This window comes from Piliocolobus tephrosceles, chromosome 8 (genome assembly GCF_002776525.5).
Source record: "Piliocolobus tephrosceles isolate RC106 chromosome 8, ASM277652v3, whole genome shotgun sequence".
NCBI lineage: Eukaryota > Metazoa > Chordata > Mammalia > Primates > Cercopithecidae > Piliocolobus > Piliocolobus tephrosceles.
The window spans coordinates 108281440-108293316 of NC_045441.1; the positions used below are offsets into that span (position 1 = coordinate 108281440).

General features: G+C 34.0%; 1 long non-coding RNA gene and 1 pseudogene across 2 annotated transcripts in view; one reads left to right on the top strand and one right to left on the bottom strand.

Annotated features, from left to right (window-relative positions):
- Positions 1 to 511, bottom strand: part of LOC111553394 — a 3290-nt gene extending 2779 nt beyond the window's left edge. Inside the window, exon 1 of the long non-coding RNA XR_002734937.1 lies at positions 259 to 511. This is a non-coding gene — a long non-coding RNA (uncharacterized LOC111553394). The remainder of the gene's footprint in view (positions 1 to 258) is intronic.
- A 2274-nt stretch (positions 512 to 2785) lies between these two features.
- Positions 2786 to 3160, top strand: LOC111553421 (annotated as a pseudogene). Its single transcript, XR_002734945.1, has one exon. The product of XR_002734945.1 is annotated as a 60S ribosomal protein L37 pseudogene (transcript).
- The last annotated feature ends 8717 nt before the right edge of the window (positions 3161 to 11877 follow it).

Consider the following 11877-nt stretch of genomic DNA (forward strand, 5'->3'; position numbering starts at 1 on the left):
GCTGGCAAAAGCAGCAGGTTGGTACGAGGAAGATGAAGTTTCATACCATGAGCCAGGCACTTTACATACATTATTTCATTTCATCCTCATAATAACTCTATGATATAAAAAAGGAAATCGAGTTTCATAGAGTTTAAACTAAGTGGTCTTTCTTTTTTCAAAGCCCTACCCATTTTTCTATATTAAAATAAGTGGTCTGTCACTTTTAAAACTCATTGTTTTTAATATGAAAATGTATACCAACACCCCAACACATACCTTATATATGTAGCATTGTTGAGTTGCTCTGATCAAAGTAGAAGTCGATACTGGAGCCCACCCACACCAGCTTAAGTCACTTGGCCTATTCCCACCCACGTACCCACCCTGTCTGCTCACTTCCTGCTCTACCCATTCCTCTAGCGGAAGTACTTGAAGAAGGAATTTTGAAAACTCTGCATCCTTTCAGTCATTTATTCAACAAGCTTTGAATATCTAGCATGTCCTAGGAAATGTGCTATGTGGTGATGATAGAATGTTGACTACAGGTGACATGGCTCCTGCTTCACGATGCTGACAGTGCAACTGCAAACAAAGATCCGGTGAGGTCACAGTGAAAGTGAAGCCAAAAAGGAGCTCTACAGAATTTGAATACTAAGCTAGTGTAGTTTATTTAACATCATTGGAAGTTTTTGTTATTGTATTTAATAGGGCAGTGATTAGTTTAAAATGCCACTTAGATACATTAACATAAGAGTAGAATATACAAGATGGGTTATGGCTCAAGGGGTGAAATTTAAAACTTCTGTAATTAGGAGACTGTGATAACAATATGAGTAGGAAATGTCTAGTCTCAAGTCAGGTGGGAATATAAAGGGTGGAAAACAAGAAGGAATGTAAACCATAGTTGAGAAGGTGATATATGTTATTTTCAATGATAGTCTAATTGGTAGTGACTGATTGGATTTTGGGTTCAAAGGAAAAGGTGACACCTACATCATAGATAGAATTATGCAAACAGAAAAGCCAGAAAGATCAAAGGTGCTGACTTTTTATTATATTTAATTTGGTTTATACTTAAGAAATTTCTAAATTATTGCCCTTTTACTCTTACAGACACACCCACTTCAGCTGACATAAGATACGAGCTTCAATTCCAGAAACTCTTAGGCATTTACCAACGTGATCAAGGCATCAGTGGTCAGAGCAGGCCATTTGTGCAGCCAACATCAAATTAGCCAGTACTCGCTATGTTCCAGGCACTCTGCTTTGCTTTCATTGCCTTGTCCTCCAGGAGCTCACAGTCCACTGGGGAAGAGAAGCAGTTAGCAAAGCATTCTAATACAATGTGGAAAGTCAATAATAGAGAGAGGAATAAAGTGTCTTGGCTACATTAAGAAGGGAATACTAACCCTGCCTGAGGGAGCCCAGAAGGACTTCACTGAGGAAATAACATATGCATTAATCCTTGAAGAATGAGCAATAAGTAGTCTACCAGGCAGAGAATTTCATTAAAAAAAAAAAAAGATTTTATGCATGGAGAGACAAACACCAAAATTATGAAAATGCAAGAGAGAATAGCATGTCTGGAGACTAATAGTAAGTCTTGTGTTGTTCAAGTATAATATATATGGTGTAGAATCATGGAAATCATGAAGAGAAGCCTAAAAAGTTTAGCTGAGGACAGATGATAGAGGGCTTTGTAGGCTGGGCTGAAGAGACATTTTTTTTTTCTTTCTTTCTTTCTTTCTTTCTTTCTTTCTTTCTTTCTTTCTTTCTTTCTTTCTTTCTTTCTTTCTTTCTTTTTTCAAAATCTCTGTAAGAAAGAATGTGTTAAAGATTTGGGGGTAAGGGTGTGATGATTAGATTTTTACGTTAACAATTATGTATCTGGCCACCTTATGGAAAATGGATTGAATGACAAAATAACTGAGAGTAGAGATTATGTAGTTAAGTCAAGAGAAGATGACATTGTATATTAATCTGAATAAATGTCAATAGTCCAGTTTCAATTCAAGTAAACCAAGACTCATAGTGGGCTTTCCTTTCAAAGGAAGATAATGTAGAGTAAGGAAATACAAAGTCAGAAAACTGATTCTTGGTAATATAAAGAGCCATTTTGGAAAAAAAAAAAAAAAAATCTGAAAATAATGATATCACAGTGACCAAGGGAAAGACATCTTTAAGAAAGAGAAAGCAATAAGTAAGTTTAAAGACCGAGGAAGACTAAGTCGAATTAGAAGTAAAAATATTCATTGGATTTCTTAAGAGTGAGTTTTTCGATAATTATTTTTCATAATCATTTTTGAGGAGTAGTCAAAAGGATACCAGGTTTGAGAAGGCCAAATAATCAATATATGGTAAGTAGAGTGTAACCTTCTTTGTAACATTTTTCTTCTCCACCAGTCCTACAAATTTTATCACATGGTGATGTGAATAGTGAAAGAGATTATAGGATTCTTCGGACTTCTGATTGTGTCCAGATTACTTCCAGTTGTAAGTAATTTCCAGCAGAATCTAGAGTATTTATTCTCAGAACAGGATGTGGTGTTACTTATATTTAACTTTATAGGAGAAAATATTCTATACCAAGATTCAACTTATGTGACTTATTCCAAGTTAGTTTTGTGTACTTGCTATCTACAACTTTTTCATTTCATCCTATCTGAAATATCTGTGTCTTCCAGTTTTTATTTTAACACAAATCTACTTCTCTCACCACATAAGATAAAGGAGGTTGTGAGGAAGCAAAGAAAACCGAAATAAAACCAGTATACTTGTATTATAAGAGAACTGCAAATGCTCTCTGGTCTCGGCTGCAGAAGCGAGATGACGAAGGGAACGTCATCGTTTGGAAAGCGTCCCAATAAGACGCACACATTGTGCCGCCGCTGTGGCTCTAAGGCCTACCACCTTCAGAAGTTGACCTGTGGCAAATGTGGCTACCCTGCCAAGAGCAAGAGAAAGTATAACTGGAGTGCCAAGGCTAAAAGACGAAATACCACCAGAACTGGTCGAATGAGGCACCTAAAAATTGTATACCGCAGATTCAGGCATGGATTCCGTGAAGGAACAACACCTAAACCCAAGAGGGCAGCTGTTGCAGCATCCAGTTCATCTTAAGAATGTCAGCGATTAGTCATGCAATAAATGTTCTGGTTTTAAAAAATACAAAAATAAATAAATAAATAAATAAATAAATAAATAAGAGAACTGCAATTGAGAATATGGCTGTGTGCAAATATCCTTAATTAGTTGATAGTAATATAGAAAAATTCTGACCTTGAAGTCAGTTAATTTGCTTCTAGTCCTACTTTTGCCAGTATACTTTGTCTGACCTTTTGGTGTCCTCAGTCCCTTTATTCTTAAAATCAGTGATTTTACTGGTGTATCTTCAATCTGCCTATCTATTCTGAATTCTATAGCTGGTTATCAGTTTGTTAAAAAAAAAAATCAGTCACAGTTGATTTTTCATTATTTTTTAACTTTACTGAAGACCTCATAAATCTTTTCACATCCCTTTTAAAGAACATAATATATAGCATTTAAAATCTACCATTTCTTAATTTTTCCTTCAAGTTCTCAAATATTTTTCATTTTATATTTTGAAGGCATATTTTTAGCAGTATAAAAATTTTAAATTGTTATATCTTTTCAGTGAATTGAATTTTTTTATCATTCATTATTTATCACCTCTCTCTTTGGCTAACAATGCCCTTTCTTCTAGAGTCTACTTTATGAAATGATAATATAAGACACTAACATTTATTTTTGTTAGTATCTATAGGCTAGCAGTTTTTTTTTGTTGTTGTTGTTACTATAGATATAGTTGTAACCTTCATTTCATTCTGATGTCTTTGTCTCTTAACCTTATAATTTGATATTTTTATGTTTACTATAATAATTGACAAATTTGAAATAGTTTCTACCCTTTTAACTGGGCTTTCTATTTGCTCTTTTTTTTCTATATGTCATTTGTTCCTTTCTCACTTTTTCTGAATTGATACAGAGTATTTTTGTTGTTCTTTGCTTGCATGTTTGTCTACTTAGCTCCCACATTTTTTCATTCTATTGGTTTGGAAGTTATTCATTCTACCACTACTTTTGTAGTGGTTATCATCAAAATATTAGCATGCAGATATAACTTTTCATGTCCTGAGTTAAGGAATATCTAGTCTCTGTTCCCAAACAATATGAGGATTTTAGACTGTGTTATCTTCCAGCTTATATTTGTATCCAATACTTTTAATTCTGACATTTAATATCAATATATTTTGTCTTATGCCATTAAGTTTTGTTTAAATTAGCCTTATGCTTGCTATTTTCTCTGATTAACACTTTTCTCTCACTCTTAGTTTTTTTAAATGATTAACATCTTCATGAAACTCATATTCTAAAAGTTTAGAAAGAGCTGTAGTCCTTTCTAGTCCTTGCTTCTAGTAAGATCTCTTAATTATATCTATCTATCTATCTATCTATCTATCTATCTATCTATCTATCTATATTTTTTGCTTCACTCTTATTCCTGAAAGGTGATTTTACAATTCTATGTTTGAAGTTATATTTTCTCAGAACACTAAAGATATTATCCCACAGCTTTCTGGCTTCCACTGTTGCTATTGAAAATTCAGGTAGTCTAAAGGTTGTTGCCATCAGACTTGAACAACACATGAGAACAAATATGTAATCCATCTCTGTTCTCAGCCAACTTTTATTCTTTCATTATAGTGAGTCATGGACAGGATGCCCTTTGATTTATTCTTCTTTAGATTGGTTGAGCTTCAAATATGGTAATTTTATAGCTATTAATTACTTCATTGGACATTGCTTTTTCCTATTCATTTTATTCTCTATAAAACTTAAATTACATATATTAAACTTCTAACTCTATTTTTATGTCTTTTAGCACGCCTTTTGTAGGTCTCATTTCTTTCTTTGTGCTTATGTGTGAAACTTTATTCAGTTCTATCTTCCATTTCATGAATTCTCTCTTTACTTGTGACTAATCTGCTATTTAATTGTTCTAATCAGTTTCTAATTTCATTTTTTTACATTTATGTTTCTATGACTCTCTTTGGAAATACTGCCTTGATAGTTGTAATAATGTCTTGCTCTTTGGTCATACTTTTCACTCTCTATTTCTTTAACTGTTTACTAATTTCATATATATATATATTTGGCGGAGTCTCACTCTGTCGCCCAGGCTGGATTGCAGTGGCGTGATCTGGCCTCACTGGAAGCTCCGCCTCCCAGGTTCACTTCATTCTCCTGCCTCAGCCTCCCAAGTAGCTGGGATTACAGGTGCCCGCCACCATGCCTGGGTAATTTTTTTGTATTTTTAGTAGAGACAGGGTTTCATCATGTTAGCCAGGATGGTCTCGATCTCCTGACCTCATGATCCACCCTCCTGGGCCTCCCAAAGCGCTGGGGTTACAGGCTTGAGTCACTGCACCTGGCCTACTAATTTTATGTTTTCTATATGATAATTCCAATATCTGCAGATTTTGCTAGTCTGAGGTTACTGTCAATGGTTCTGCTGAAGATAATTCATGGTGGCTTGTTCCTTTATATATGTGCTTTATAATTTTTTCCTTACCCTGAGCTCCTATTCCTTAAATTGTATGTGTGAGAAAATTTAATGTGTCTGAGTTTTTTGCTTAATGCAGATACCTGAAGACACAATCAACTTAAAGCCACATTTTATTAAATGAAGAGTTTAAATTTTATGGTGACACAAAGATAATGTGAATTTGAAATCCAAGCCTATGTATCTTGGGATTATCGGTTCTCAGTATATATATTTACCAGTCCCTTCTGGCATATGTCTGTCTATCTATCTATCTAGCAAGCTAGCAAGCTATCATCTATCTATTGTCTATCCCTGTTTCTATCTATCTCTATCTAATCATCTATCTATCTCTATTTTTATCTATCTCTGTTTCTATCTATCTCTATCTATATAGTTTTGTTTTTAATTTTGAGACCACCCATCGATTGTCTCTTAAGGTTATAGACTGATATAGAGATTTACAGTCTTACTTCCTACCTTGCAGAGATCCTAGTCTTTTCTTTCAGTCCTTCTCCCATGGATCATTCGAACTAAAGATTTAGGCCACTGGGAATTCATATTCTATGGCAGCCACAAGTTTTAATACTGATTTACCTCTTTGAATTTATAGTTTCCCATTCTTTTTAGACTCTAAGTATTTTCTTTTCTATCTTGAAAGTTCAGGTTGGTTTTATGGCTCATGTCATTTTCTCTTTATCTCTAAAATCTGTATATTATATTTTTGTTTTTTATTAAGACTTTACAAATATGTTAGTTCCTTCCATCATCTAAATCAGGAACCAAAAACTGTAGCCTATAAGTCAAATACAGCACACTACCTCTCTTTGTAAATAAAGTTTTATAAGAACACAACCATGGCCATTTATTTATATATTTCTATGACTGCTTTTGCACTACCACATCAGAGTTGAGTAGTGGCTACAGAGGCCAAATGATCCACAGAGCAGAAGATATTTACTGTCTGCCTTTTGTAGAAGTGTTGTGACCCGTTGATCTAAATTATTAGCAACTTGTTTCTCTTATAACAAATATCTTGGACTTAAAGTAGCAGTATTATTTAATTTGGCACTCTTTTACTTAATGCATGCATGTGTTCAATATCGGTTTTTCATATCACGGCAGCAGATTAGAACTTCTTTTATGGCACGAGCTATATGTCTAAAAGGTTTTAGTATCAGATCCATCATAGAAATATACTCAATAAATGCCTTTGATGATGATGATGGTGGTGGTGGTGAAAGGGATGATGATATCTTGAATTCCCATAATTTTCTAATCCATGACAGATACAAGAACAGATATCATTTGAGAGAGTTAAATGTACTTGTCAAGTCATTTTGGAATGTGGTAAATCACCTTAATTGGGTACGTTTTGCCTCCAGGAATGTTAACTGCTTATGTTCTCTGACATTCTTACTGATAAAACTCATTGCCATAGATTAAAGCTGTGAGTGTTACTCACTTTCTAACATTATAGCTTTTATTACAGGGGAATATCTGTATTATTTGTATAATATCCCATATTCTTCCACAAAGAAAGAAATACACATTTGCATAGAAACAATGCAATATTCTAGTGACAGCACTTCACTACCTATTTTTAGAGTGCATATAGCCCAATTGTTCTGGTCCACATTGTAAAACAGATAATATTATACATTAAAAAAAAAAAAAAAAACTGAGCTCTTTTTGAAAATGTTTCTGATAGAAGAAGGAAGTGCAGCCTACAAAAGTTAAAAAAAAAAAAACTGAATGAAAGATATTCTCATAAAGGAAAAAGTGAAGTATGTTAGAAAACTTTAGCCGTGATATTGGGAACACGGTACTTGGCAAGAGAAGCCAGAAGTGAATGAATGAATGGTATTTGCTAGATAGAAGAAAGTGCCAAGTTAAATGAATCTAGAATGCTTGAAAAATGTCCCTGATGGAGGGATAGTGTGCTAGATATAAGGGACAGTTGGCATTTGCTAAAACACGTGAGTGACATGTCCCAGAGAATGAAGGGAAGTGTTGGACATAGTGGCAGCTGGCATAGAGACTATGGACAGCAGGTTTTTTACAGAGCAATGTTGTTCGTGGTTAGTAGTGATCTGTGGAAAATGTAAGTGAACAGTTTTGACAGAGCAACATGTGAAAGGGAATAAACTAACTAGAATATCTGGCTGCCATGCAACTAAGAGAAAGCTATATGGGTACAAAATGAAGATGTAATATATTTGAAAACCAGGCAGTAAGTCTGAGAAAGGAAAAGAAGAAATATATTCTGAGCCAGAAGTGAGAGACATAGCATTTTCATTCAATACATTTAACTGACATTTGTATGACAATCATTTATATTAGAAAAAAAGTACAATGTTTATGTACTTCAAAACATGTTGTACACAGTAAATACAAACAATTGTATCTGTCAATGTAAAATAATAAAACAGTAACAACCGAAAATGTATTGTAGAATATAAATGAATAAATTACAAAAAGTTATAATGTACAAAACTTTACCATTTGCTTATTTCACTGTTTAAACTACTTTTCTTCCCTTAGTATGGACATTCTTAAATAAAGAGCATTTGCTGAATGAACACCATGCACAGAACATGTTTAAAGGACTTACGGAGAGAGAGAAATAAAGTGGAGGTGATTCTGATTATGATGAATAAGATTCTGGTATAAATAAAACATATAAACAGACAGCACAGACCACTGAAAATGAATATAGGTGTTGGGGTCCAACATAAATATATCTCTCAATGTTAAGAGAATTATGTCAGAGAATTGCTTTGCAAATGTAAAGTGATACACGAAGGTCAATATTGCCAAGAATATTTGTTTTAAATATATTAAATATATGTTTTAAAGTTAGAACATATAAAGAGTATATGTTATAAAACAACAGAAAATAAAGTCTCTCTGGAGTTTCCAAATAATAACCCCAGGCTTTGGGTTTGATAGAAAAGAAACATGGGCTTTTTTCTAAAGAATCATTATTTTAGACATCTCATTTCTGATCTAAACTTACCTATGTTTATTGACCATCAAAGCCCAGTACAAGGTCTAATTGTTTTTAACTTAGGCACAAGGCCTATCTTTAGGCTGTTCCCAAAATATAATTGAATGTTTGAAATATAATATCTGTGCTAGTTCTGTTTGTGATTTAACATTCTTACAATATATCTTAGTATAGAGGCTATTATTTTCATAAATCCCATAAAACAGTGAATAAATATTTAGAAGGAGGGTTTAATAGATGACATCAAAATGATTCAACAGAATATTTATGAAAAGTATGACAAGCTGCATATGAAAAGTGCTCTCAGAAGTGCTGACAATACTACTGAAGCAGATTACCTTAAAAGAAAACACATATGGTTCCGTTTTGTGCCTCCTTGCTCAACTAAATATGTTTAGAAGCACAAGCTTGCAACCTGCTGAGTGGATTCTATTTTATCCATATGTGGATTACAGAACTAAAGAGGGGACAGCTAGAATTCTTACTCAGATACTTTTCTACAACTCAAGATGTAAAGTACAAGCAAATATTGGATTTCCCTATTCTTTATACAGATGCACAACCCAAAATTCATTTATTTCTCTTTTGTGAACTACCTATTGACCATCCCTACTTCCCCAATCCCTGTGACCTATGGTCCTCTAAAACTCAGTATAATTTTATTTTACAATGGGACATCTCTAAATTGGGAAGGAGAGCATCTTTTGTGGAGACAAAGGTAATAGCTAATTATCCCTTCACTCTCTTGCTATAATCTCCCCCATCAGCAAACTCTATTCTTTTCCTCTATGAAACAAATCAACAACCTGACTTCTCACTCCAGTTACTGTCCTACCTCTTTTCCCTTTCGCAGTCAAACTTTTACCTGTATTATCTACTGTTACTTCTCTATTACTTCCCTATCCAAACTCTCCTTAAAACACTCCAATCTGCCTTTCCTTCAGAACTGTTATGTAAAGTAACAGGTTTAGTTATCAATAGCTTTGATGTCATTAATTTTTGTCCTGTCAATTTCTCTATCTCTTAACTTTTCTCAATACTTTTGATTATGCCCTTATTTTTGATACATTTCTCAGCTTCTGTGACATGAGAATTTATGTTATTTTTTGTTGTACTCATCCCACTGTAGCTACTTCTTCACCTCACCCTACCTTGGATATTAAAGGCTTACGTTTCTTAAAATCTTCTTAAATCTTCTGGTTTTAAAAGCTGGTGTGTCTTAAAACTGTGTCCTAGACTATTAATACTCACCATGCACTCTTTGCAAAGACATCCTGATCCACTACTCTGGCTTCAATCATCATCTATAGAAAATTTATGTCATCTCTAGCCTAGACTTCTTCTCTGAGCTATAGATACAGTTTTCTGCCTATTTGATATCCACTCCCTCATGTTTCAAAAGATACTTCAGGCCACATAAGGCTAGAAGTGTCCCATGCAGCATGGTCCACCTCCCCATCTCAATGTATGACCTCACTCTCCTTTCAATTGCAAGAGCCAGGAACGTAGCAGTAGACATGTACTCTTCCTGTCCAAAGAATCTGCAAGATTTGTCAACTTTATCGCCTTCATATCTCTGGAATCCACCTATTTCTCTAAAGACTTGTTAGTAATACCCAGCGCAGATGTTTCACCTGTTCCAGGTCAAAAATATCTCTTGAATTCTGCCTTCTTTTCTCAACACTCATTGTGTTTTGTCATTAACTTGAACTACCGAAGTGAGCACCTAACATGACTCATTGCCCCTAATTTTTCTTCAATTCAGATAATTATCTACAATACTATTAGAGTTATTTTTATTTTTTAATTTTAAAAATGTAAATTATCACCTAGTTATATTTGCCTAATCCTTATTACTAATCAAAAATTTTAATTCCTTATCTTAGCTGCTGCTTTCACTGTTTATTTCCATCCTCTGTCCAATATCATTTCACAAAATTCGCCAACCTCATCAACTATAATTACTAGCCATAATGAGGTTCCTTGTCACCTTTCTCTGGGTTTTTCCATTTCTCTTATGGTTTTTAAGCTTGATGATTTATCTGTCTTGCACACTTCTCTTCATTCTCCCAGACACAAGTCAAACTACAGAAATCTGTCAGACTGCATCAGGTAGAGAACTTTTTGTTAGTCTTCTCTGCTTCTGTACCTCTTGATCCGTATATTCTAGGACAGAGTCTGGGAAAGAGCTTTGAGAAACTTCAACCTTTAAAGCCAGAAGAGAGGTAGGATGAGGTAAAGAAGTAGCTACAGTGGTATGAGTAAAACAAAGAAATAACAGGAATTCTCATGTCACAGGAGCCAAGAAAATGTATCAAAAATAAGGGAGTAGTCAATAGGTTTGAGTAAAATTAAGAGATCGAGAAATTGAGTGGACAAAATATTAACAACACAAAAGCCATTGATGACTAAATCTGTTATTTTTCAATACAGTTTTGAGGGGAAGGCAGATTGGAGTGTTCTAAAGGGAGTTTGGGTAGGGAAGTAATAGAGATAGAGTAGACAACACAGGGAAAATTTGACTATGAAAGATAAAAGAGATGTAACTGGAGTAAGAAGTGGGGTGGGGTGATTTGTTTTGTAATGAAAAGAATAGAGTATGCTGATGCGGGAAACTCTAGCAAGAAAGTGAAGGGATAATTGCCTATCATTGCCTTTGTCTCCACAAAAGATGCTGTCCTTCCCAATTCAGAGATGTCCTATGATTTAAAAAACTTATACTGAGTTTTAGAGGACAAACCATCACAGACGTGAGGGAAGTAGGGATGATCAATAGGTTTTAGTATGTACCATGCTATAGTTTCAAATTATCTGTTTTTATGTATATCTTCCCAATTACACTATGAGCTTCAAGATGGCAAGGGTTGTTTTAGTCACTTTTAGGTGCTTATCACCTAGCATCTTTAGGTATCTCATACATAATAGGTGCTCAAAGAAATTTCTAAACTGAAAATCAGAATATTTATAAAATCATAAAACATAAAAAAAAGAGCATATTGAATACATATGTTTGATCTCTTGCAAAATAAATATCAAGGTTAGATGATGGAACAATATAAATGACATATCAAGATCAATACCATGAAGGGAGAGCAGGTTTGGTTAGTGAACAACCACCTTTAGACACTGAGTTAGCACAAATAGAAATAATGATTTTAAGTCTAGTTTACAGTTTAAGTATCTAAAATACTTGGGAATGGAAATGATTCAGATTTCCGATTTTTTCTGGAATATTTACATATACATAATGAGATATCTTGGGGATGAGATCCAAGTCTAAACATGAAATTTATTTTATGTTTCATGTACACCTTATACACAT